Source organism: Leptinotarsa decemlineata, unplaced genomic scaffold, assembly GCF_025532065.1.
Source record: "Leptinotarsa decemlineata unplaced genomic scaffold, Ldec_3_MD MMD2_tig00000133_RagTag_RagTag, whole genome shotgun sequence".
Classification (NCBI taxonomy): Eukaryota; Metazoa; Arthropoda; class Insecta; order Coleoptera; family Chrysomelidae; genus Leptinotarsa; species Leptinotarsa decemlineata.
This window is the reverse complement of record NW_027412542.1, coordinates 5,158,368-5,183,086: the sequence shown is the minus strand read 5'-3', so window position 1 is coordinate 5,183,086 and position 24,719 is coordinate 5,158,368. Positions and strand designations below refer to the sequence as shown.

Genomic DNA, 24,719 nt, shown 5'->3' with positions numbered 1-24,719 from the left:
CACCGTTTGAAATACTAATAAGTATATGTGGATTGGTAGATAATGAAAAAATAAATCTCGCGTTACAAGTTTATTCTTTCTCGATAGAGAATGTATCTTTTAATCACAAAGCATAATGCGTCAAACTGCGTATCCAACTGAAGTTATAATATTGAAGAAATTGCAAAATTTTCAAATGTAATCATTATTTGGGGAATGACAGTTGTTATCAATGTTTAGTCATAATATTCGATTTTTGTATACAGTACATGCAATATTTTTCAATTTTTCATTTTTCTTTCTCACGGGAAGGTTTCTCCAGTTATAATTTTTATCCAATCCCTCAGACACTTGCAGAGTGCGAGATGGTGTCAGGTATCACTATCTTCTAAAAATTAAACTTCATTCCCGGACGTGAATGATTATGAGTTTCAAATTGATATGCATCATTGGGTGGAATTGAATTGAGATAGCAGTTACTGCAAGTGCGAGTACATAGCGGAGGGTATGGTTTGTTGACTTTATGGTATATGTTTGGATAACCTAGAAAGTGCATTCTTTCTATTTTATTGAATTTGTTAACAACTCTGAAATGACATAAGTGCATTCATAAAAGTGAACAATCCTAATATTCTTGATTTTCTGCTGAAATGAAACTCTCAAAATACTGATGGTATAGTAGTAAACCACGGAAGTGCTGAAAAGTCACATATTTATGTTTCTTGAATAACCCCAACTTCAATTTCAAGTTCAAAAAATTTCAATAAAAAATTAATTTGTGTGATCTTTCTTATACTCTTCCGTAGTAAACCCACCAGTCACAGTAGTAGCGTTTTTCAAATGAATTGAATGAATAATAGAAACAATAAATGAACTCGAAATTTCGACTTTTATCTCGAAATTTCGAGTTTAATCTCAAAATTTCGACTTTTATCTCGAAATTTCGACTTTAATCTCAAAATTTCGACTTTTATCTCGAAATTTCGACTTTAAAGTCGAAATTTCGAGATTGAAAGTTGAAATTTCGAGATTAAAAGTCGAAATTTCGAGATTGAAATCGAAATTTCGAGTTTAAAGTCGAAATTTCGAGTTTAAAGTCGTAATTTCGAAATTACGAGATTGAAGTCGTAATTTCGAAATTACGAGATTAAAGTCGAAATTTCGAGATAAAAGTCGAAATTTCGAGATAAAAGTCGAAATTTCGAGATTAAAGTCGAAATTTCAAGATTAAAGTCGAAATTTCGAGATTAAAGTCGAAATTTCGACTTTAAAGTCGTAATTTAGAAATTACGAGATTAAAGTCGTAATTTCGAAATTACAAGATTAAACTCGAAATTTCAAGATAAAAGTCGAAATTTCGAGATTAAAGTCGTAATTTCAAAATTACGAGATTAAAGTCGAAATTTCGAGATAAAAGTCGAAATTTCGAGATAAAAGTTGAAATTTCGAGATTCAGAATCGTAATTTTCAAGAAACAAATAATAAAAAAATGTGGCCCTTCTGCGTAGCTCATAAATTGATTACTTGCGGGTATATATCAATTTGACAATATAAAGAAAATCAATTTGAATAGTAGATATTCTGAGTAGGTGTTATTTTTAGTATTATCATTATAGATGAATGATTTCATTATTATTTTCACAACCCTTATTCGACTGTTATTCACTCATTCATTGCTGATTTATTACTCAAAATTTTTTCAGTCCATAAGGTACCACTTTGTGAATACATTATCGATTAACCGATTGACAAATTCATTTGGAGAATTCAGTCAAAATATTCGATTTTTGTGTACAATTTATATTTTAGTAATATTGCAAGATAACAGTAGTTGAATTGAATAATATCAAAAAACTAATTACGAAAGGACTGTAACGTAACTATCTCTTGTCTATAAAATATACATACAATACAATTATACTTTCAATGGGATACGGCACTGAGTCTCTCACGAGTATTATTTCTTATATGTCTTTCACTCGTCAGTTGAGTTCAACGACTGCTTTTTTCATGTGAAACGGTCAGCTGAATTCAACGTTTCGTTCGGAAAAAGTTACATAAGGAAAACAACTAAGCAAACTTCTAGATATCAAGTAGGAATAGTAACAATATATGATTTCAAGAGGTTGTTTACGACAAATAATATTCAAATTAGTATATCGTTAAATCAAACTTTACTATACTCCTTGCAATCAGCGACAAAAAAAAAACATTTTGTAGACTTTTTATGAAGGGCATTAATGTCCTTCGTGACGTATATGACGAGATCAACTAATGTTAGATAATTTCATCGATTAGTTCTCCAGCTGAAATAAAACGGTCAGAACAGTCCTTAGATTTGGTATCGATCGATTTATCTTTGTAATGCATCTGGCGCCATCTAACAGTTGATTTTTTAACTTTATGAGCTACCGTCAGGTAGGAGAGAGAGAAAATGATTAGTTCATTGTCGGTTTCAATCCTTTATTGACATTTAGCTATTGGGTTATTTACCTTATTTATCTCTATTTAGAAGTTGGAACAGTGGAATGTTGTCTCTCTACAGAGTGATACTACAAACAGAATGGAACTGTGAGAAATAAAAGTTTATTCAAATAAATAACTTTCCTTGAGTTGAATGCAAAAAGTGAGAAAACTGTTCAGATTTCCAATACGAATTTCATGAAGTTGGGTTTGGTTGTTTTCAGATCATTCATTGGTTTATTTTTTTTTAATAGGTGTTCCGCCTCCAACGCCTTCATAGTGGGAGTTTGTGAATAGATTTGATAGATGTTAATCAAGAAACACTTTATTGTGAGATTTTCACAATACGCTATGCAATAGTTTCTTCAGCTATTGTATAGCTTGTATATTTATATAGGATCGTAATTCAAGTAAGCTTTAGAAGGTACATTCGGTATCGATCAATATATTTCTAAGCTTATTTATCATTGTAGTGCATATGGCGCCATCTAGCAGATAGTGTTTCAATTTTATGAGGTACTGTTTCCTGGAAGCAACCGAAAATAACTATTAGTTCTTTATGTGCTTTATTCCTTTAATGACATTTACCTATTCGGGTATACAGTTTATTCGTCCTTATTTGAAACAGAAATTAGAACGAAATCTTATTAGGGCGAGAATTCACGAGTAGGTACGTATAGGTAAATAAAAAAAATGTTTTTCCGTCAATCAGCTGCCGCCTTCATACGAACGACAACTCTCAGAAGTTGAGAAACTTGTGCGAGCTAAGGACTAACGAGGTCTTACCTTTTAACGTGTGATTCCTAACACGGTTGCAGAATCATCCCAGCTTCAAAAAGTGATAATACTGCCTAAATTATGAATACAAATTTCATGAGAAAGAAAGGTTTCGGCTTTCTACTTCTCCATCTTCATAAAAAAGTGGAAATTTTCAAAACAAAGAAAGAAAACAAAAATTTTCAAATAACAAGATGAAGCTGTCAGTTCACTCATAAATTTACGACTTTATGTCACTAATGAGTTTAATCTACTCATGTCATTGACGACAGTACGTAATGACATTCATTCGCTCATTTGATTAAATCCCAGCAATATGAATCTTGTTTAAATTGAAAGGGTATATTTTTAGGAGAGAATAATTTTTGTGCAAGTAGGGTTTTGGCTTTCTACTGCTCCATTTAAAAAAGTAGGAACTCCCAAAGAACGGAAAAAAGCATAAAATCTCATGCAGAAAGATCATGCAAAAAAATAACTTTTAGACACAAAACTGCAAACAACAAATTTTATATGAACATTGAATTATAGACAAATGAGTTTTCCATTCAGTTTTTAAGCAAACATTCGTAATGAAATTTAAAATCTAGCGTTTTTGTTCAATTATTCATGACAAATCCTGTAAAAATTACATTTTTATTAATGCTGTGTTAAAACTCAAGGGGATTCCAAAAAATCAATGACGGTATAAATATAAGCCGGTAAAATGCAAGAACAAGATCACTAACACAAAAAAAAATTTACACAACTCAAGGATTCTAATTTTCTTAAGTTCAACCGAAAAAGGATTGAATATTTCAATTTCATGACACATACTGGTATTTAAGTCCGCAATTGCAGCTCTCAATACTAAAAGCATAAATTAATAAGTTGCTTCTGAACCTACCTTTCAGTGTCCGGTTCTTCGTCAGATAAAGTAGTTATTTGATAAAATCAGGCGACAGTAAAATGATAAGGAAGCAATCATTGCAGTGCGTATACTTTCCTGCCATCTAGAGGCTAGAGATTCAACTTTATGAACACGCAAAAGGCAGCAAGCAGACTCTTCATTTGAAGAGTTCAAAAAACGATTGAGAAGTTTATCGTTCAGATGCGACATCTACCGAACATATTGAAACTAAGCTGTATGGTAATCTGTCAGCTTTTTTATATATTATTGTGGTTTCTTGTGCTTCCTGTGAGTTGAAGTGACTTATTTTACCTCTTCATCATATTCTCATATCTATAATAAACTCACTAAAAACATGACTTTCACAAATTCACATTTGAATAACTCAAAATACAAAAACCCATAACAATAAACATAGGTAACTTATGTTCAACATTCAGTAATATCAATCAGCTATTAACTGTTTTATTAGCGCCATCATCGGTAAAATTCTTTCCTATTTTATGTTTTTTGAATTTCTAACCTTTCACAATCTGATAAAGAAAAATATATAGGTCCATAGAGAATCTGTTCTCAAACATATTTGAAACAATATGTCATATTTCAATGTGCAAACTACTTCTTTGAATTTGTACTTGAACCGGCAAATCCAAAATCCAGTGAACCAACAGCTCCAGTGGCGCAATTGGTTAGCGCACGGTACTTATAAGGCAGTAGTCGTGAGCAATGCCGGGGTTGTGAGTTCGAGCCTCACCTGGAGCAATTTTTTTAAATGTTAATATTATTTTTCATTTTCGAACTCTTGAATATTTAATGATACTGAACCATTACTTTGAAAACGTCGGTTGAAATCTAGTTTTCAATTTTTATGTTTTTCATTTTTGTTAATTTAGCAGATATTTTCAATAAATATAAATGTTCAATTGAAGAAGGTTTAATTTGATCTTTTGTTGTATGTTTCTTTATTTGTTTATATTTTCTTGGTATTGTTCATAATATTATCAACAGGGTTGTTTAGTTGTGTATAAATGGTTGTGATTTAAAAATTATTCGAATCATTCCAATATTATTTATCGCGTCATTGTTGATTTACGTTTATCATAACGTTATAAACTAATTTCTCATTTTTGTACTTGTTGGGACATCTAGCGGGTAGCGGTTGAAATCGACTGTGATATTCAGGGCAGTTTCGAGAAGGGACCGATAGCTAACATTTAACAGGAACTCTAGATGTCTCTTGAAAGCAGTTCTCTGTCTGTTGTTTATCAAATAACGGTTGTACATGTTGTGATTGATATTTGTTCAGTGACATAAAACAAGTATAATTTCAATGTACATTTTATAAAAGTTACCAACACTATTTTTTATTCATATTCATCTATTCTAATTTGATCTACCTTGACTGTATTTCGACTTCTTTACAATGACATAATTTTCACATATACAGTATAAGATGACACATTTCAAAATTATTGCAAGTATCAAATCGACTCACTTTTTGTTACTGATTTCGGAAAGTTCATTCATTTCGACACCAATAACGGAAAACGAAAAAAAATTTTGTCTGTTGATGGTTTATCTATCACCTTCGATATTTTCGGTTTTAGTTGTCCATCGATCCCATAGACGGCATCTTCGTAGAGGGGAATGTCATTACCTTTTCGTACCGCAGGTCAGTTTTAGGAACATAGGAAAAATCGAAAGACTAATAAATTCAGCCTTAAAAAACTGTAGATCAGTTTAGAATGTTAAGATAAAAGTTGTTAAGAGTTAAAACTGCTAATTGATGAATGAAAGTGCAGTTGAAAATGGTAAAGGTACGTACAGCTGAGCTTAGATGGCCGTATACTGGCATACGAGCTTAGATACTTGCTTACTCGCATACTAGATTGACGCTTGGTCGCAATATAGAGAAAAACCGTAAAAGCTTGACGATGGACTTGAAGAAGCGATATTGATTTCATCTCGAGAAAAACTGTCGCTCTCAGACAAGAAATTTTATATAAGTAGTAAAACACAAACACACAAACAGTGGTTTAGGTACAAAGCTTGTCTGTTTGTGGCAGGCATATTGCGAAGGTGGTTAGATATTCCATCTAGGTGAGAGCTAACTAGATAGTCTAAGTAACTTGCTATCCAGGCTCTACTATGTACGTATTCTAACCTTATCCAAGAACGGAGTTGAAGAAGAAAGTCAGCAAGCTAAAGATAACGTCTCCAAATTGATCATTCGATCAGCGCACGAAATGGAAACTGGTAATGATCCTGCCAGATGATTATGTATGTACCAAGTAGACCTACTACGAAGTTACTTGAAACTAGTTATAATTTTATGCGCATTCCGGTTCAAAATATATTAGTTTCTAGAGCAATTTCATAAAAACGACTTATCACCATCTTTCTAACAAAACTGCAAACACCTTATGAATTCAGATGATGTAGAAATTATTCATATGAAAATTCTGGAAGTAAATGATTATTAATATTGGATTAATCTATCATTTTGTCTGCTGCTATCTGATACCTGCTGTAACCTGTTGTATATAAAATATCGGGTTGAATATAAAACCCTTTCAAAGTGAACGGTTACTTTGGAAAAATTATAACGTCAAATTTTTGAAGACATTTACCTATGGCTATCTGAAATAAAATAATTGCATATTTGTCTAGAATAGTCGTTCTAAAATGTAAAATTTTTATAAGAGCCACCATTTCTGAGATGTAACGATTTGTGTATATTAATTTTAAATGATCTAAATTCGATCTTTGATTTCATAATGTGTGAGCGACTCTGAGATTTCATTGTTCAAATCTTGAAACATGCGACCTGGTGGAGGATAGTTAGGATTATCTAACACCGTGGATTGAATATATTCACAAGTGATTGCTGCAGCAGCTTGAAGAACTGCTGAACAACTGAACAGAAAAAAAACAAATTGATAGTTTGTAGAGAGGTGCGTTTTTGCCTCGATTAGAATGTTTTCTTTCGTTTGATTTGCTCATTTGTAGGTTTCCAATCTGTCATAACGTGAAAATATTTTGTTTATGAAAAAAGAAGGGTTTTTTGATATTATGATGGGATCCAAATCATTCATAACTTTGCAGTCTATAGAGAGGTGCATTTTTGCCAAGATTAGTGTAAGCTCTAGGAAGATCAAACAGAGATGTGGTTCTGTGATTATAATTAGATTGCCATTAACTTAATTTTCCTAAGAAATACGAGCAGTGGATTTCATTATTAATTAATTTGTACATAAATAGTGCAGAAGCAATTTCTCGCCTGTGCTCTAGTGTGATGAAATTAAATTCTCTCAAAAGCGTCACGTAAGGTATATCAAAGCAGTACACTCCAGTTTTTTAAAAATAGAGATATCTTAGCAATTTTTTCTGAACTTTTTCGATTTCATTTTTATATTTTTCGTGACCAGACGATAGAGGCGTATTCTATTATGCTCCTGACATTATCAACGTTTTCATATCTGTGAATCTACAGGAATTCCTAATTACGCATCCTAATATCCTATACCCTCTATTGATTATTGTATTCACATGATAATTGAAATTGAGTTCTCTGTCAAAGTAAACACATCAAATTGATGACTGACACAGTACATCACTTTCCACACAATATAATTTTACCAGGATTGGAACCAATTAAATGTTTTCAATTGTGTTTCAAATGACACAAAGTTGACTCTGCGTAACTTGAAAAACTATGTAAATGTATTTAACTTTTTTTTTATTGCTTACAATAATTGTGAAACCTACCATTAAAGCAAAAAAATGTTTGTCTTAAATTCAGTTTTTCAAATTTCTCGGAAATCCAAGCTAGATGTTTTAAATTTCTACTCAAATCTCAATTCATCGCATTTACACATGCGACCGGTTTCGGTTATATCATCAGAGGAATTTTCCAGTGTCCGCCCCCTTTCCTCGCTGCCACGACAATAAAAATCAATCGCAGAGCATTTCTCCTGCTTCTGCCGCGAACAATGTTAGCAGGATGAGTAGTAGAAAGTATGCCGCACGCAGGAAATCATCCTGGAGCTTTGCTAAAGCTCAAGGATGCTGAGAATTGGAAGTTTTAAAGGAATTATTTGGGCGTCCGCTTCAAACCTGGCTGCAAGGATTAAAATATATAATGGAATTTGATGTCGATAAAGCGTTTTGATGTCTACCTATAAACCGAACTATTAGGCAAATTATGATTTCTTAAATAGTAGTTGTATCAGAATGATTTGGCATAGGTAAATGGTTAGGAATCACACGTTAAAAGGTAAGCCCTCGTTAGTCCTTAGCTGGCACAAGTTTCTCATCTTCTGAGAGTTGTCGTTCGTATGAGGGCGACAGCTGATTAACGGAAAAACAGATTTCAAACAGATTTTTAAACAGAACAGGTATGTGAGCGTAAATAAATTAGTAACGGTAGGTTCGTCAAATAATCTTTTCTCGGAAAGTGCCAATCTAAAAATGGTCGCCATGTGAAAAATATTAATAACCTTCGGGTGATAACAGTTATCACCCGAAGACGATTGTAGATAGTAACAATCGAAACGTCGTGAAGTAACTTGGTTTGGAATCTTTTAATTCAATATTTTTGATTTTCATTTATTGTTAATAATTTTTTAATTGTTTCACCTCGTTTTAATAGTTCAATTTTTTTAAGTTTCTTTCTGGTTGTAGCTTGTATGTTTTTGCATTGTAAATTCAGTTTTTTGCTTATTAAAATTGTTTTTTCAGCTAATCTTTTCAATTTTTTACAGATTCTTTCAGGAATTTCAAATCAATTTATATGATATTAGACAAAGGAAGTCCAAACTGATGAAATGTAATAATAAATTCTCTAACTGAACGTTTTTGGGAAAACGTTTTTTGGCTTTGACCTCTCTATCTTCATTCAAAAAATTTCATTCTTGTTTTTTTTGAAAGTTTGTGAATGGTGAAGAACATAAGGTTCATTAAATATCGGCTTGGTACCATTTCAAATATTTCAAAACTTCAGCTTGATTTTGTCACTTAATAGTAATAATCATAACAGAATGATACTGAATGGAGCCTGTAAAGTCGTCAGGAGTTTGGATCCCCTTCTCTGCATGGTCCGTGACCATAACAGAGCAGGAATTGGAGCATTTCTCTTTAGGGCAGCTGCCCGAGCAGCTGATGAACTCGGTATAGTTTTCGACACTGAACGAGGTGACCACAACTCTGTCACCGAGTTGTGGTCACCAGCAAAAGCCCAGATGAAAGCCGCAGAGATCGCCTTACTTCTGCGGCAACACAAGTATAAGCCAATGCATGGGATCTTCTTCAATACCATTGAAGATATTGGCTTATCAAAGCGCCTGACTTTCGCTTTCCTCAGGTCGAGTGGGCTTGAAGTCGGAAACTGAGGAGTTCATCTTTACCTGCCAGGGTGGCGTCGAGAAGTGCCGCATTTATTGGAACTATTCGTTTCCCACCCTCAGGCTCATACAAGCTAATAAGCCTGATGTAGTCCTCCTCGACCACCGGAGCATAACTAATAATAAATTCTCTAACTGAAATGAATTATTGATTTTTGTTCTCCTTGTATAGACACATTAGTTGGTGAATTATCAAATTAGCAGCATGAAATTTCTTTCAGATTACTATCACTTGAGCTATATTTCAGTTTTGAATTTCACGTTTGATATGCCAATACCGGTGATATAGCCTTGTTTTATCATAGACTGAAAAATAGCTTTCAAATGGCAGATGCTAAATTTTCCAACCGCTCACTGTATTTCATTAATGAAGTTGATAGCAAGAACTGGAACCCCCTCTTAGTTTCGTTAATCTGATTATTATCAGGATATGATTTTCAACATTATATACAGGGTATTTATTAAACATGCGGCAAAAAATTGAGGGACTATTCCTTGGACTATTCTATGGCTTTTTTGTCCTTTGGAAATTTTTGTAAGGGGGCTTTGTTTCGAAAATACGTGGCGAAAAATAATTTTAACAAAAACAGTTTTGGTAATTTTAACTAAACCTACCAAGTAATGAAAAATCTAACAAGTCATCAGTTTATACTACTCTAGTGGAATATGTGGAAGATTTGAGAAATTGGTTAATTGCTGGGTGTAACGCAATCAGAAACGATCCTGGTGATTTTGAAAAAAAGTTCGGAAGTCGATGAGGAGAAGATTGGATTCTTGCATCCGAGCGGGGGGTAGTCATTTTCAACAGTTCTTGTAGATTAAGAAACATTTTCGAAAGTCTTTTCTGCTCCGTATCTTCGAAACAAAGCGCAAAAGACATCAAAGGACAAAATATCCTTAGAATAGTCCAAGGAATAGATAGTCCTTTGAATGTTTACCACACGTTTAATAAACACCCTGTATATTATTGTTTTTGGCAAGCTAAAATAACCTAAAATCTTAACCAACCTGATAAAAAAGCTTTCTATATAGTTTTTTGGTTGAATATCCTAACAATCATGTCTTCTGACAGGTCTGAACATATTTCACAGTTCTCAACAAACTTTGTGAAAGAAAAACCACCGTTAACTATAGCGTCAAAGGAACGGAAAGAATGAAACATCCAAATTCCCGTTGGAAACTAAGATGTCAGACATGTAGGTCAAGAAGGACGCGAAAGCCGCCAAAAAGAAATTAGAAAAACTTTCATTCAGTTGTCGCATAATGATCCATTAGAAGGGTGATTTGTTGCTTTTTCTGAGTGCGTTATCTTCTTCCCATTCAGAGGCATTTGGAACTTTTAGAGCGAAGTATCACGGTGTGAGAATTTTTTTATGATTAATAGATGAGATCATTTAAAATCGATGTTCGGATACAATTGGCTCAGTTTCCATTATAGGTTGGTATATGAGGATCCATTATGATGGTTTGAAATGTTCGATATGTTGGTTATGCTAGCCGTCGACTTCTTTGCTAGCTGAAATTCTTATGGATAACCTCGTAAATGGAATTCATAATAATCAGTTGATTAAAAATTTCTTTTACCGGTACAGATACGTAGATGATATCTTAAGCTTGTCACTTACTTGTCCGGCACAACACAACACGGCGCTGTCCGTCGGCTTGTGGCGACGGGTAGTAGCATCGCCGACTTGTCCAGCTACAACCAGCATACTGAAGGTGGTGTTTGTTCGATTTCAAGGAAATTTCAGTTGACATCGAGTAGTGACAGAAACATGTCTAATAGGTACTAGCAGTTCTGACGAATAAGTCGTCATTATAGTGGCGCATTATTGAATGTAGAAGGAAATAGTCATAAAAAAGACATGGGTCCATCCCATTAATCAAAAGAGGGAAAATCTGGCAGATATTCATCTTTTCAAAGACCTGAAAGAAGACGAGGAAAAATGTTTCCAGTATTTCCGAATGACTTCAGGCAAATTCTCAGAACTTCTGCATATTCTAAAGCCTGCCTTAGCAAGCAACTCAATAGGTACCGTCTGACAGTGTCCTGTCAACTGATGGAATAGCAAAACAGAGAGACAGAAACTTCCCAGGCACGTTTGGACAAGTTGATGCTGGTAAGCGCTGGCCGGCGACGCGCTCACTTGGCCAGTCCGTCACAGCACGTACCGTTATTTGACGGACCGGATCGGAGAGCTGGAATCCTTTCCGGCGGATGCTCTTGGGTGTACCGTGCCGGCTAGTGGGCGGTTGTCCATTTATTTTCATTGTTTCAATCCTATACGTATTTTGGCGGGATGGGCCGTGCTGTGCTGTGCTGGACAAGTGGGCGACAAGCTTTAGTCTGTTTCGCTAGTACCTTCAGGTAGACAGTTGGGCAAGCTTGTTAAATTTGCTAATTGAATTGACCACTGAAATTAAGACAAATAATTCATTGAGTTTTCTTGATTCAACATTGACATTTTTCACATACTTCCTCGACACATCCCTATCAGTATACAGTAGCAGTTTTCAATAGTGGTACACATACTAGAACATACAAGCTATTGAATATTCCACTGTCAAAATATAATCATCAGAAACAAACAAAACAAAATGCTGTCAACAACGGTTACTAGGTAGATTTTATTTACTCTATTATTTTCAAAACGACAAAAATAAGCCAGTGAAAGAAAGTGAAGAAAATTGTTTTGGAGAATCGTCGAATCACTATTAGAGAGGATGTTGGCATATCGGTTGGCTCATGCCAAGCAATGTTTTCGGAAATTTTGGGCATGAAGCGTGTGGCAGCGAAGTTTGTTCCAAAATTGTTGAATGACGTCAACGACGAACCAGTTCAATCCAAACAAAAAGCCTAAGAGAGTCAAGATCAAAAAAAGCATGCAAGTTCGACCAAATATCAATGTTTTGCTCACTGTTTTCTTCAATTACCGTGGCGTAGTGCATTAGGAGTTCTTGCCACATGGTCGTACCACAGTAGAATGATACAAGTAGGCTGTCCGCTCGAGTTGCCGGGGACCTTCAACCGCTCTTAGGATGAGATTCTCATTCGAAGCGTTCAGTGCTGTAGTATCGAAGGATTCGACGATACCACGGGCATCGGATTAGTTACAATAAACTATCGGGAATTGATTTGTGTTCAGTTCATTCGCTGTTGTTATTAGGTATTTTTTTTAGGTTTTATAGTTGGTTATCGTTGTTTGTGTTATTATTAAGTGATTAGAAAATGGAAGATGTAAAAAAGACATCATGAAAGAAGTCAGCAATGTTTGCTGCTTCACTATTCATGGCTTTTACATCACGACTATGTACATGCTCACTCGTCATTACTTGTTCGTAATTTTTTGACCAAAAACAACACCGTAAGCATGCCTCAGCCACTGTATTCACCAGATTTGGTCTCCTGCGATTTTTTACTGTTTCCAAGATTGAGGGGACCCATGAAAGAACGGAATTTTGCGACGATTCTGGAGATGAAAACCAAATCGCTGAAAGGGTTCAAGGGCATACCAAAAAGTGCACATCAGAAATTATTCGAGGATTGATAAAACGCTAACACAAGTGTATCATACCTGAGGGGGATCACTTTGAAGGGGACAAAATAGAAGTTGATAAATAAGTGAATATTTTTTGAGAAAAATAATAATTCACGTTATCGACCTTGTACAATAATGAATTCGTCACTTCATCGCTTTACTGTTGTAATGCTTCTTCCTAATGGGTAATATCTATCCTGTAATTATTCTCATCGGATCTGTGCTCAGTTGAAGTATTTCTCCAGTTTTTTTATCAGGCAGTCCGTTTATGAAGTATTTATCGTGTTTTCTCCAAGTTATATTTTTCAATACCCATTACGTTTCTAATGAGCATTTTTCCTGAGAATAGTACAGCAAACGTGTCACGAGAGGCAGCACTAGTAGTAGGGACAAACATAAAACTATTCACATGTAAAACAGTGTTATTTACGTAATATTAATTTATTATTTAAACATATAAATCTGATATAAACATATATTTTGTGCTAGTATAACGCCAACAAAGCATTGCTGTTTTGCGAATTGTACGTCGGATAATCGATATCCGGAAGAAAACGTGGTTCTTATACCATTTATAAAACCTCATATTAATGAGGTTAGATGTAAGAAATGGATACCCGCTTCGAGGAGAGTGGATTTAACAGCCCAAAAAATTAATAAATATTCATATATATGCTCTAAACATGAAATGAATAATTAATTTTTCATAGTTAATTACCATTGATTAGAATGAGATATAACCTCAATCGTTTATTAAATTATATTCATTTATTATATTTAATGGAATTTATTTCATTACCATCTGTATTTGATTCATATTTCACTCGGAAATAAATCTGAAATTAATAATTATTTTAAATTTCTTTTATTACCTAGAGTTTGAATCTACCGCTACTTTTTTACTAGAGTCTGTATATTAACCTGTCTATTAATTCACTTTTTTTCCAGTTACTTTCAAATTACGGCATGCAAGCCAACGTTTTAATGTTACAACATTGTTATCCTTTGCAGTTGCAAATTTTAGTTTTGCTCCAGGAACATTTTCTTCTGTTAAAAACATAATTTTTTAATTGTATTTTACCAATGTTTTTATATGAGGATTAGGCAGTGTTTGTCCCTACCGAACTACTAGCGCTGCTAGTGAGTGATTTTTCGTACTTCAGGAAAAAGGTTCATTGATTCGTACCAGAAAATATGGTACCCCGACACCGGGTGCTGGGTCCATATACGAAGTTAACGATCTTTTCGTTGCTTGAAACTCCTGAGTATTTTGACACACAGTATAGGTCGATCTGTTTTTGTCGGCAAGTTCATTCAGTTTTTCACAGAATTCGATAGTAGGTACTCACGTTTCAGTTAGTTCATTATGTCCTATATGGTAATTGTGATACTTAGCATGAAAGGTAAAAATTTTTAACGGATCTATCTGGAAACAAGCATGAAATATTCGAGAACTCTCTTTTTTCAAGATCATTGCGAAAGCAGATATCTCCATTGATTCCACTGCCTCACACTTGCCACTTGTTTCCTGTTTAGAGATGGGCACGTAAGCAAACAGTTTGTTCGATATTTCTTTCAGATAATCTTTCTGCTCGCTGACTTTTGTAAGACGCCAGAAGGAAATGGGTTTGATAATGGGATGTGGAGAAGAGAATCATAAATTGTTTTCCTGATGGGAATATAAAAGCCCCATGCAATACGAGTAATAGCATCAGAAAAATGAAGCGGAAAAAATCTCCTGAAAAGAGAATTAGATATATTCGGAAATTACACATAGAAAGTCAGAGCTCAGTTATCTAATTTTTATAATTTGAAGTATGCTGTAGTGAAGCAACTTCTTATAAAATGAAAAAATACAGTGAAAGAAATCAATATAATACAGTTGAATATCACTATTGTCGTCCTGTCTCAGTACTTGAATTTGAGATATCTTCAAATTCTCTTCAGTATTACCGTAATGGATGTATTGATAGTTTTTCACAATAAACCCTTGCGGGTTGCGGTGATGTTGGCTCTGAAATCACGAAACACCTTATTGAAAATTGATCGCAATGGTGTTATGAAATACAACAAAATACCTAAATACTATTTTTTGCTTTTCGAATTGTTTTATGACATATTTTGGAATTCTGCATTGATACAGGCAACTTTTCATTCATTCGACAGCTCTGTATATCATTTACAATTGACGAGATCTCAAATATTCAAAGCAGAGAGCTCTAACAACGGTCTATTTTGGATGACAAAAATATATATTGGGCATATATATTGGACATTATGTATGCCCTTCTGGAAGTACATGTCAGGTTAACGTCAGACCAATAACGTACTTTTTGCCTACCTATTGTTTCCTTCAAAAAATGTATCTTCATCACTGAAACAAATGACATTACTGTATCCTAGATCTCACATAATGAGTTGGTACATTCAAAACAAATACTTTTCACACACACCAGAATTACAATACTATTTTCGACGCGCGTTTCACTAACCAGTTTTTTTCATCTCCTGGTTGGTATTGCAGTTCTGATATTTGGAGAAAGTGCTTGTTTTGGATTTATTTTACACCAGAGGTTCCAGTTATAGCTTTTATCAAGTTTTGTATATTCAAATTTTACGCCCTTATTACGTACCTTGGATAAAATTTGAACTTTCATCATATACTCGCAATACCCATCGAATGTAGAGTTTCGTCTTCTTCCTTCTATTCTGTTCAAAAAAAAAATGTTTTCGTTAACCAGCTGTCGCACCCCTACGAACGACAACCCTCAGAAGTCGAAACTTGTGCGAGCTAAGGATTAACGAGGTCTTACCTTTTAACGTGTGATTCCTAACACAAATTCAATAAATAGTCGTTTGGAGAGTTTCTAGAATTGAATTGTGGAAAGACAAATTCGTCGGAATTCTGCAGCAGAGAAAAACGGGAGTTTCTCTATATCAATGGTACAAATTCATACTCAGTCCTACCCTTTCTGATAAATAACAAATTCAATAAGAAAGTACAAAAAAAGTGAGCAAATTAAGCACCATTAAATGCTCTACTCGTCTTCTCTGTCTTGTGCTGTCCTCTCGTCATTGCGGGCCATTTAAAAAAGGTGATGGGAGCCTTTGCTCCTAGTGACACAGGCAGTGAAGTTGCGAAAAGCAGTAAAAAATAAAAAAGTTTTGTGCGAAACCCCAATAAACACCTAAGTTATGCTATGCGCGTCGAACATTTCTCTATCCTAGGTCTGCCACTCCGAACACCTGCATCTGAACCTCATCTGTGAAACAACAACTATCTGCTTCTTGAATATTAGGGCCGTGGTTGAAAATTGCTGCGTTCGTGATCATTGGTCTGACAATCATCACATATATCCAATAACAAATCTTTTGGAGGTATGTCCCAAAATTTTCCATAGATACTTCGACATGTCCATAGAGATATTCTGGATTTGAATCAAAATTATTCCAAGCGGAGTGAAATCATCCAAATTCCTTTTCTTGGTGAAAGAATTATCAGAGTTTTGTTGAGATTTACAGACATCTGGTCCCTCTTGCACTAGCTGTGAACATTGTACAACTTTTTTTTTGATAATATTGCAAGCTAATTGATCCTTACCACGATGGCATATCGTCTGCCTAAGCTTGTGAATCTACCCCTCTTCCGCCAAAGACAGAGTGACCACAGAAGGGGGTATAGTATCCCTCCTTGAGGACAACCCCTGGTGATGTTGCATCCTAATGGCCTCGTCTTGAATCACCGACACTTTCAATAAAATTCGGCTAGTAACATAAGATAGTTGCTGGAGTATTTGAAAAATCGATGAATATATAAAAGACAACAATTCTAATATTTATACTCTGATATATTTGCCTCTCAATTCATATCTCTTGGGAGGTAGATAGATAGAATCACTAAGAAGGCTACAAAAGTCATGACAAAATAAAAATTAACGAACATTTGAGCGACAAAGGAAAAAACAAGAGTTCTCATGGAGTGTTATTTGAAGAACAAGTAGAGTTTCATCGGCCAGTTAAAATTTGTGAAGTAGACAGACACTATTCGGTAACCTTCAATATCTTCTGAAATTTATCCCTCCCCATATCACAAATTATTTAAAAAACAGAGGCTGGCTCAATGCTGAACGTAATATGTTTATTGTTCATAATGAGTTCAAATTTATTATTAGTTTTGGTATTTTTTCAATCATTCCTAATATCATTGATAATTTTCTAATAATTTTCTAGATTGTCTCATCTAGATCATCCTGTAAATATTTGCAGAAGACGCCTTTTGTATATTCTATAATGTTTGTATATTCTGCGAGTCTATTTTACGTCCATATCATTAACTCAAATTTGTACTTCCATCATATAGGTACTCGCAATATGTATATAGAATATTAGGTTGTTTATTTTTAACACGCTTTTATTATGTATGTTTGTTTGTTTGTCAGTTTGTTTGTAACTCTCAAGCTCGGGATCTGAATATGACAGAATTATCGACATTATTACTTGATCTATTCGCGGGCAGATGGCGCTGTACGTAACTATCAATTATTGCTTGATCTATTCGCGGGCAGATGGCGCTGTACGTAACTCCTTGATATAATTCAAACTCACTTTACATGTATATCTTCATTTGAAAAAAGTATTTTTTTATATACACGCTCGGTAGCTGATTTTCAGGCTCCCCCTCCGGAATCGGAAAGTATCAATAGTCATTTTTCTAAACAATATACAGCTGATTGATCCCGAAGTTTAGATAAAATAAATATTGTTTAAAAAGACTAAAGCACACGCTTTTATAGCATACGAAACAAAAAAATGAAAAATAATTATAGTTTAAAAAACTAAAAAACACGCTTTTGAAGAACATCGAACTGAAAAGTTAAAAATTTTTTTTTCAAATAAGTTCGAAACAATAACGAACGAAAAATACTAGTTTTATTGTGAAAAAAGCGTGGGCGCTTTGTGCCATATTTTTTGTATATCAAGCGCCCGTCGCTTTTTCCACAATAACACTAGTTTCATCTCTTAATTCTGTTTTTTTTTTGGAAACTTAACTAATGATCGTTTCAGAAGAGTTCCTAGAACAATTGAGAAGAAATTTAAATTAGTGAGGAGTCAATTTCTTCAGTTCTCATGAAAAATTCATATCCGTTAGGATTCTGCAGCGGTTGTTCAAGCCTTTCTAGTAAAATAGCCCACCTAATAAGAAAGTAGGAAACAAAACGTGAGCAAATAATGCACCATTAAATACTCGACTCGTCTTCCCTGTCTTGAGCCGTTTCTCGCCATTGTGGGCCACCCGCGTAAAAAAGGCAAAGGAGAACCACTCCCGGTGACACAGAGCGAGAAGGCGCGACAAGCGGCAGCAGCAAAAAATGAAAGCAGCAGTCCTTGTCTGCAAAAACCCCCAATTAAAACCGAAGTTGTAGTGCGTGCGCCGAGCATTTCTCGATCTATCACGGGGTTGCAGCCCGCAGCATCCCCTAGTAGGCTCGCCGCTCTCCGCCGGCCAGTCTTAGTTCGCGCTCGAAACGGAGAATTCCATCCCGAGACCCTCATCAAGGTCAGTGGGGTCATTTTAGGCGGCTGAAAAATAAATGTAAGTAGCGCTCTCATTGTATGTATAATGCATGTGAACCGTTTAAAAACCGGGACTGCCGAAGTTTCGATTCGAGTCGAGAGAATTGGCAATGCTGCAAAAGCGCATTCTCCTCCTTTTCCTTCGCCCCTGCCAGTGGCGTGCCGAATTGCGGTTAATTTACAGAAGCAGGTGCCTGTTTCGGATTAGCGCAGGTGTCATCACTGTTGATATCCGGGTGCTTGTGAAAGAAATGCAAATTTGGTGTTGCTGCCCACTTTCCGTTTTCTCTCATCTGATGAATACGCCCAAAAGGTGTCGTAGTAACCTGCAATTGTTTTTTTTTTACGTATTAATTGATATTTTTACATATTTTCAAAGGAAGATACACTTTTTCACGAATAAAATATCACGTTTGCTCGACTACATAATACTGTCAGTGCAATAATAAAAAAATATGTCGACGTTCGATTCATTATTTTACATACATACCTCAATATCGTACATCCTTTTTTGAACAGTCCAATTAATGAAGCTGAAATTCATTATAGATCAGTTGATATGTCAATAATAGTTGTTGAATTGATAAATTGATAGGTGTAGCCGTTGTACGTGGTAAGAAATTATCATGAATTAACAATAATCAAATATTCCCTACATCCAATTATCAGCGTTAAATATTTGTAGTTAAAATAAGTCACGTCCGAGACTAAAAATATACCTCCTTCTGTTGTTGAATCTTGTAAATAATATTTCATCACTAATTTTGAATGTGTCAATTGACAGATTTGTATCAATTGACATTTCTGTTATTTTTTGCATTGACAGTAATACGCTTTCTCATTTTTGCGCATCAGTACTTCTAATCGATTATTTAACACAGTGTGCCAATACAGATAATCTAAAAATAGGCAGAAACACGTCAGTTTGGAAGGAAAAATGAAAACTGGAAAGTTGAAACGGCAGTTTTTTTTTAATTATTTTCATTCAATTCTCAAACTATTTGATATTATTGAATGGAATAACAAAAATAGAAAATATTTTTGTCAGGTTGCTTTTTTATGAAATTTCATAGAATTACTCCTATTTGGAAATTCCTTCATGAAACAATTTCATTATAAAATATTCCTGTTACAAATCATAGAAAAAGTATAGTATTCTACTCGCGAAAAATTGTCATTACTTGCTCGAAAAATAATTTACAGCACTCGGCTTCGGCTCGCGTCAAACTTTGTTCTCACAAGTATTAGCCACATTTCTCGTTCGTTGGATTATATACTATTATCTATTTTTTCATTACTTTTGAAGATATCAGGTGAAGCATGTAAACAAGTTTAGAAATCATATTTCGGAATACAAAAAAATGAGGAACAACCTTATTTTATTGAATGCTATTAAATGAAGTTTGCCTCAAAGCCTTCTACGCATAGCTGTTATTCTGCTCTCTAGTTCTTCCAAACCTCAAAATTGCGTCCTTTTGTGCAATTATAGATTGCAGATATATCCATTGAAATAAATCTCTAGGAGTGGAGTCGCTCATCAATTGCATTGTTTTCGGCGAAACCATCAGGAATTCACTAAATCATTGACTAACTGACCGAATAAATGAATAGAACTGGCGATACTTGATGAAAATCCATATTGAAACTAATTAATACACTTTATTGTATGATTTTCACTATAAAGGGTTTTACAAAAACCGCGACACGTGTTTCGCTATAAAATAGCTTTCTCAAGCGCTTGAGAAAGCCATTGTATAGCGAAACACGTGTTGGGAGTAGGGTGCTAATGCCGACTGAACGCCTCCCCCCACCCCTTTTAACCTTGAGACGTCACACGACCTTGAATGACGTCACCTAACCTTGAACGTCGTACACGTAGTATGAGCCTGAATGCGGTGTTTGACCTTGAGTGTGGGGTTGACCTTGACGTTCGACACTTCGACTACCTCGAGCTTGCTCCATGGCATTGAATGTTGACCTTGAATGAAATCGTGACGTGTACAGAATATAACCTTGAACAGTGGGCGTTCGGCGTTGTCCCCTCCCTTGTTGGTAATTCCTATATAAGTTCAGAATATCGTATGACGTCACCTAACCTTGAACGTCGTACACATAGTATGAGATTGAATGCGGTGTTTTACCTTGAGTGTGGGGTTTGACCTTGACGTTCGACACTTCGACTACCTTGAGCTTGCTCTGTGGCATTGCATGTTGACCTTGAATGAAATCGTGACGTGCACAGAATATAACCTTGAACAGTGGGGTTCGGCGTTGCCCCCCTCCCTTGTTGGTAATTCCTATATAAGTTCAGAATATCATGCTTCCACATTCAGTTTAGACACTCTAAAATACCCAAATAGGTAAACAGAAGTACTTGTCGAATTCCAAAGTGAAGACAACGAGTATCAACCCATCCGAGAGGGCGTTTTCGTCAGTGAGGTGAATATATATTTTATTTTAATTAACCGTAATTTCACTATATTTATGAATATGGATAATTTGAAATTTGACATTGAAAAAATTAATTTTTCTATAATTCAACAAAGTGAAGCTTTAGAGCAGAAACCTATAAACGCTCTGGTTATTGATAAAGAATATAAAATTGAAAAAATGTCAATGTATTCCACACGATATGGTAAATCAATTCAAGTAGTTTTATTGGATGAGGAAAGTGATACTCCTTTTAAAGCATGGCTTCCAAAACGTGTCACAGAGCAATTACCAGAAGACTTCATTCGTGAAGTGAATTCATCCAAAGCCAAATTCACACTTACTTATATGGGTCAAAGTTCGCAGGATTATCCTGGTGCTAAAACCCGATCATTGATGAAATTCAATGTTTTAGATTGAACATTTTGAAATTATGATTTTTTTTTTGTAAATAGTGAAAATATGGTAGATTAATATAAAATATGTATCAACTTGGTCACTTCATAGACATAGTCAGATTTCAAGTGAGTATTTTTTTTTATATTATTTGCAAACTAATGAATGCCATTTATGAATTTCCAGAACTCACCATTCTATAAATATGTGGATGCAATATTCAGCCCAAGAGTGGCCGGAAGCAGTGGATTTGGATTCCGCCATAAGAAAAATGGCTTGGGAGATGGCTGATCTGAGTTTTGATGCTCTACATTCATCAAATTATGATTTGAGTGTATGTTACGATGCTGAAGAGGTGCGAAAACTTTTGGAGCTTAGTGAGAAGTATGAACTCGGTGTGGCATTGTGTCATAAATATTCATATGGGAGTAGAAATTTGGATGAGTTCTGTGAGTTAATAATTGAAGCAGACTTGAAACATTTTCTTCAAGACATATGCACCTACCTACCGCAAAATATCATAGAGAAATATCAATTGGAACCACAGAGTCCCAACCCGCAACTGGAAGAAGCGATAAATGATGGTGTTGTAAATATTTGAAATCTGTTGTATATGTTTGTGAATAAAATAATGTTTCAATCCATATTTGTTTGTATCTAATTGTTTGGTGAATAAAAGATATAACATAATTATTGAGTGTTTTATTATTCATCAATATCGAATATTTCATAGCATATTACATGTCAATCTTATTACAATCCAGTTTGAACAGAGCCATTAAGAGCATTATATGATAGAACAGCATCGTGGAGGATGAGTGCATATACTTTGGTGTTTGCTGGAAACTTCACCTTGCGTGTTTCGAATTCTATTTTGATGTCGACAGTGGATGACTTCATAGCTTCGGGTTGATGGGAGCAGTCGATAATGAATAGTGGGTTGTTGCGAAAGCTACCAATATCCATCATCGGTTCACTCATAGTTTTATAATAGTAGCTACGTTGGAAGTTTTCATATGCATAGTAAGCTGATGAGTCTAACTTCTTGTCGAAATCCAGATTCCAACGCTCATATGGGTATACTTCAGAGTTCAGAGATAGTCGAATATTATTAATATTCACATGTGTGAATTTCGTTACATCTTTTGACATATTTTCGGATTGGTCGGTGTTTTGAAAGCCGATGATGATATATCGTGGTCTTTCGAGGCTGCTGGTTGTCTTCACCGCCCATATATCCGAGGATGTATCACGAAGTGTGGGTAATTCATAAAGGTCCCACATACGATAAGCCACCTTCACTTTAGCATTATTACCATTTTTATTTATGCGATTCAATAGTTTCAGTTTCTGTCGATCTTCCGGCACAATGTGCCTGATTCTCCATTCTATTTTATTGATTTCCAAATCTGCATCGACTTCCCCAATGAATGAATTTTTGAATGAGCGAGCTATAATCAAAATGAGCTCCTGCTTCACATTCATTATCCCCTTATTGTAATCTTCAGCAAAACCCATGAGATACTTCAAGGGTAATTTACCACTAAATACATTGCTAACGGGATCGAATATATCTTGTTTATTCACATCGAGTCCCCATCCTATCGGTAGTAGCGAATTTGCATGCGTTTTTCCGAATGATATCATCGTTTTCATTGTGGTAGTTATGCCGGGTTTTCGAACAACAACCACTTGCTCACCACCCATTTCATAGCGAATTTCGTCGAAGAGAAAGGCGAGAGCATTATTGGATAGGTAGCACCGCTTTGTGGCATCAGATGGTGTGAACTTCCCCTCGATATAAATGTAACTATCTGCAATATCGAGTATGAGATCTTGATAATTGATTGGAATTCGTATTTCATCTGAATTTTTGTAATATGGTGAACCATACGGCTTATATGTATGCTCATGAAGGCTGATGAGGGAATGGTCGAACATGGGCTCCTCGAACACTTCCAATTTATCACTTGTGGTGATTGTCGCCATGTTATTACTATTTTTTATATCGCACCTTCAAGCCAATAGATTTGAGAAAGTTCAGGCTACTAGCACTTATTCTATATCTTGACCGTTTGGCAGATATACGTGGAATGAATCGACTGCTGGATTTTCGCTTCTTTAAATGCACATGATCATAGCCTCCACCAAATACATTATGCTGACTCAACTGCTGCCGCTGCGGCAATCGCTGACTATTGAAGCACAACCCCATTTTTAGAAACGATAATCGCAGAATTTATAGTTCCATCAATGAATATCACCTGCTCAGCGTTAGGAAGTAACAAATACTGAGTAACAATTTGATCAACTTCAGCTTTATATTGACTTTTTTCACAGATAATCATCGCTCACCATCGTTTTTGCTCGATCGTTTGAATGCTTATCGAGGGTTGTTTTTTCAAATCAGATTGCAGCGATTTGATATCCTTATCCATATGCTCATACTTTTTTACAAATTCTACTAATTTCAGTCCAAGCGAAATGAGATCTTCCCTCACTGATACGGAATATTTTTCTACTCCATCTAATTTCAAATTAATTTTGTCAATATCAGTATCTAATTCTCCTCTCATCTTTGAGATGTAAAAACCAACATATCCTCGATTAACACAATCCGTACTCTCTTCAGGCTCTGCTATATTTTTCAAACGTTTATTTTCCATATCAAAGTTTCCATCGGTTGTTAATTTGAAACCAACTCCAGGCTGCCCACGCAAAACAGTATTTGAAACTGCCTTACTTCTGCGACCAAACTTATCGATGCTTCCTTTACTCATTTTCTTTATGATACACTAATGACAGTCATCGATGTTCTGAATCAACGTATGAGAAACGATGATTGTTACTAATGACTGTCGTCGATGTTGTGAATAAATATATGAGAAATGATGATTATTATAGCTTTATCAATTCCAATTTGACTATTATTTTTTCACCATTGAAATTGATCAGATTACCATTATCATCCAATATGCGAAGAGTGATATTGTCGAGGTACTGACGACCACCAGGTCGGATTGGCATATAAATAATATTTTGTGGCTCCTTGGTGAGTTTGTAACCGGGCTCTACATCAATATCAAATTCAAAGATGCTATGGATTTCATCGCCATTCGAATATGCTCCAGCTGTGACATTACAATCCACACGAATAATCCTCACCTTATTGATATTCACGGGCAATGTTGATTCATGTATTTCACCACAATTGAAAACATTGTCATCGAACCCTAGAAGTTCAGCAATGCTGTTTTCATGTTTGAGATGAAT

The 24,719-nt window shown here is 35.0% G+C and overlaps 1 protein-coding gene and 1 non-coding gene across 4 annotated transcripts in view; both read left to right on the top strand.

Moving 5' to 3' along the window:
- The window catches only part of LOC111508396 (uncharacterized), an 82,191-nt gene that overhangs the window by 17,988 nt on the left and 39,484 nt on the right, over positions 1–24,719 (top strand). The window lies entirely within an intron of this gene.
- On the top strand, positions 4,776–4,867 carry TRNAI-UAU (transfer RNA isoleucine (anticodon UAU)). Its single transcript is given in 2 exon segments — positions 4,776–4,813; positions 4,832–4,867. It is a non-coding gene; the product is annotated as a tRNA-Ile (tRNA).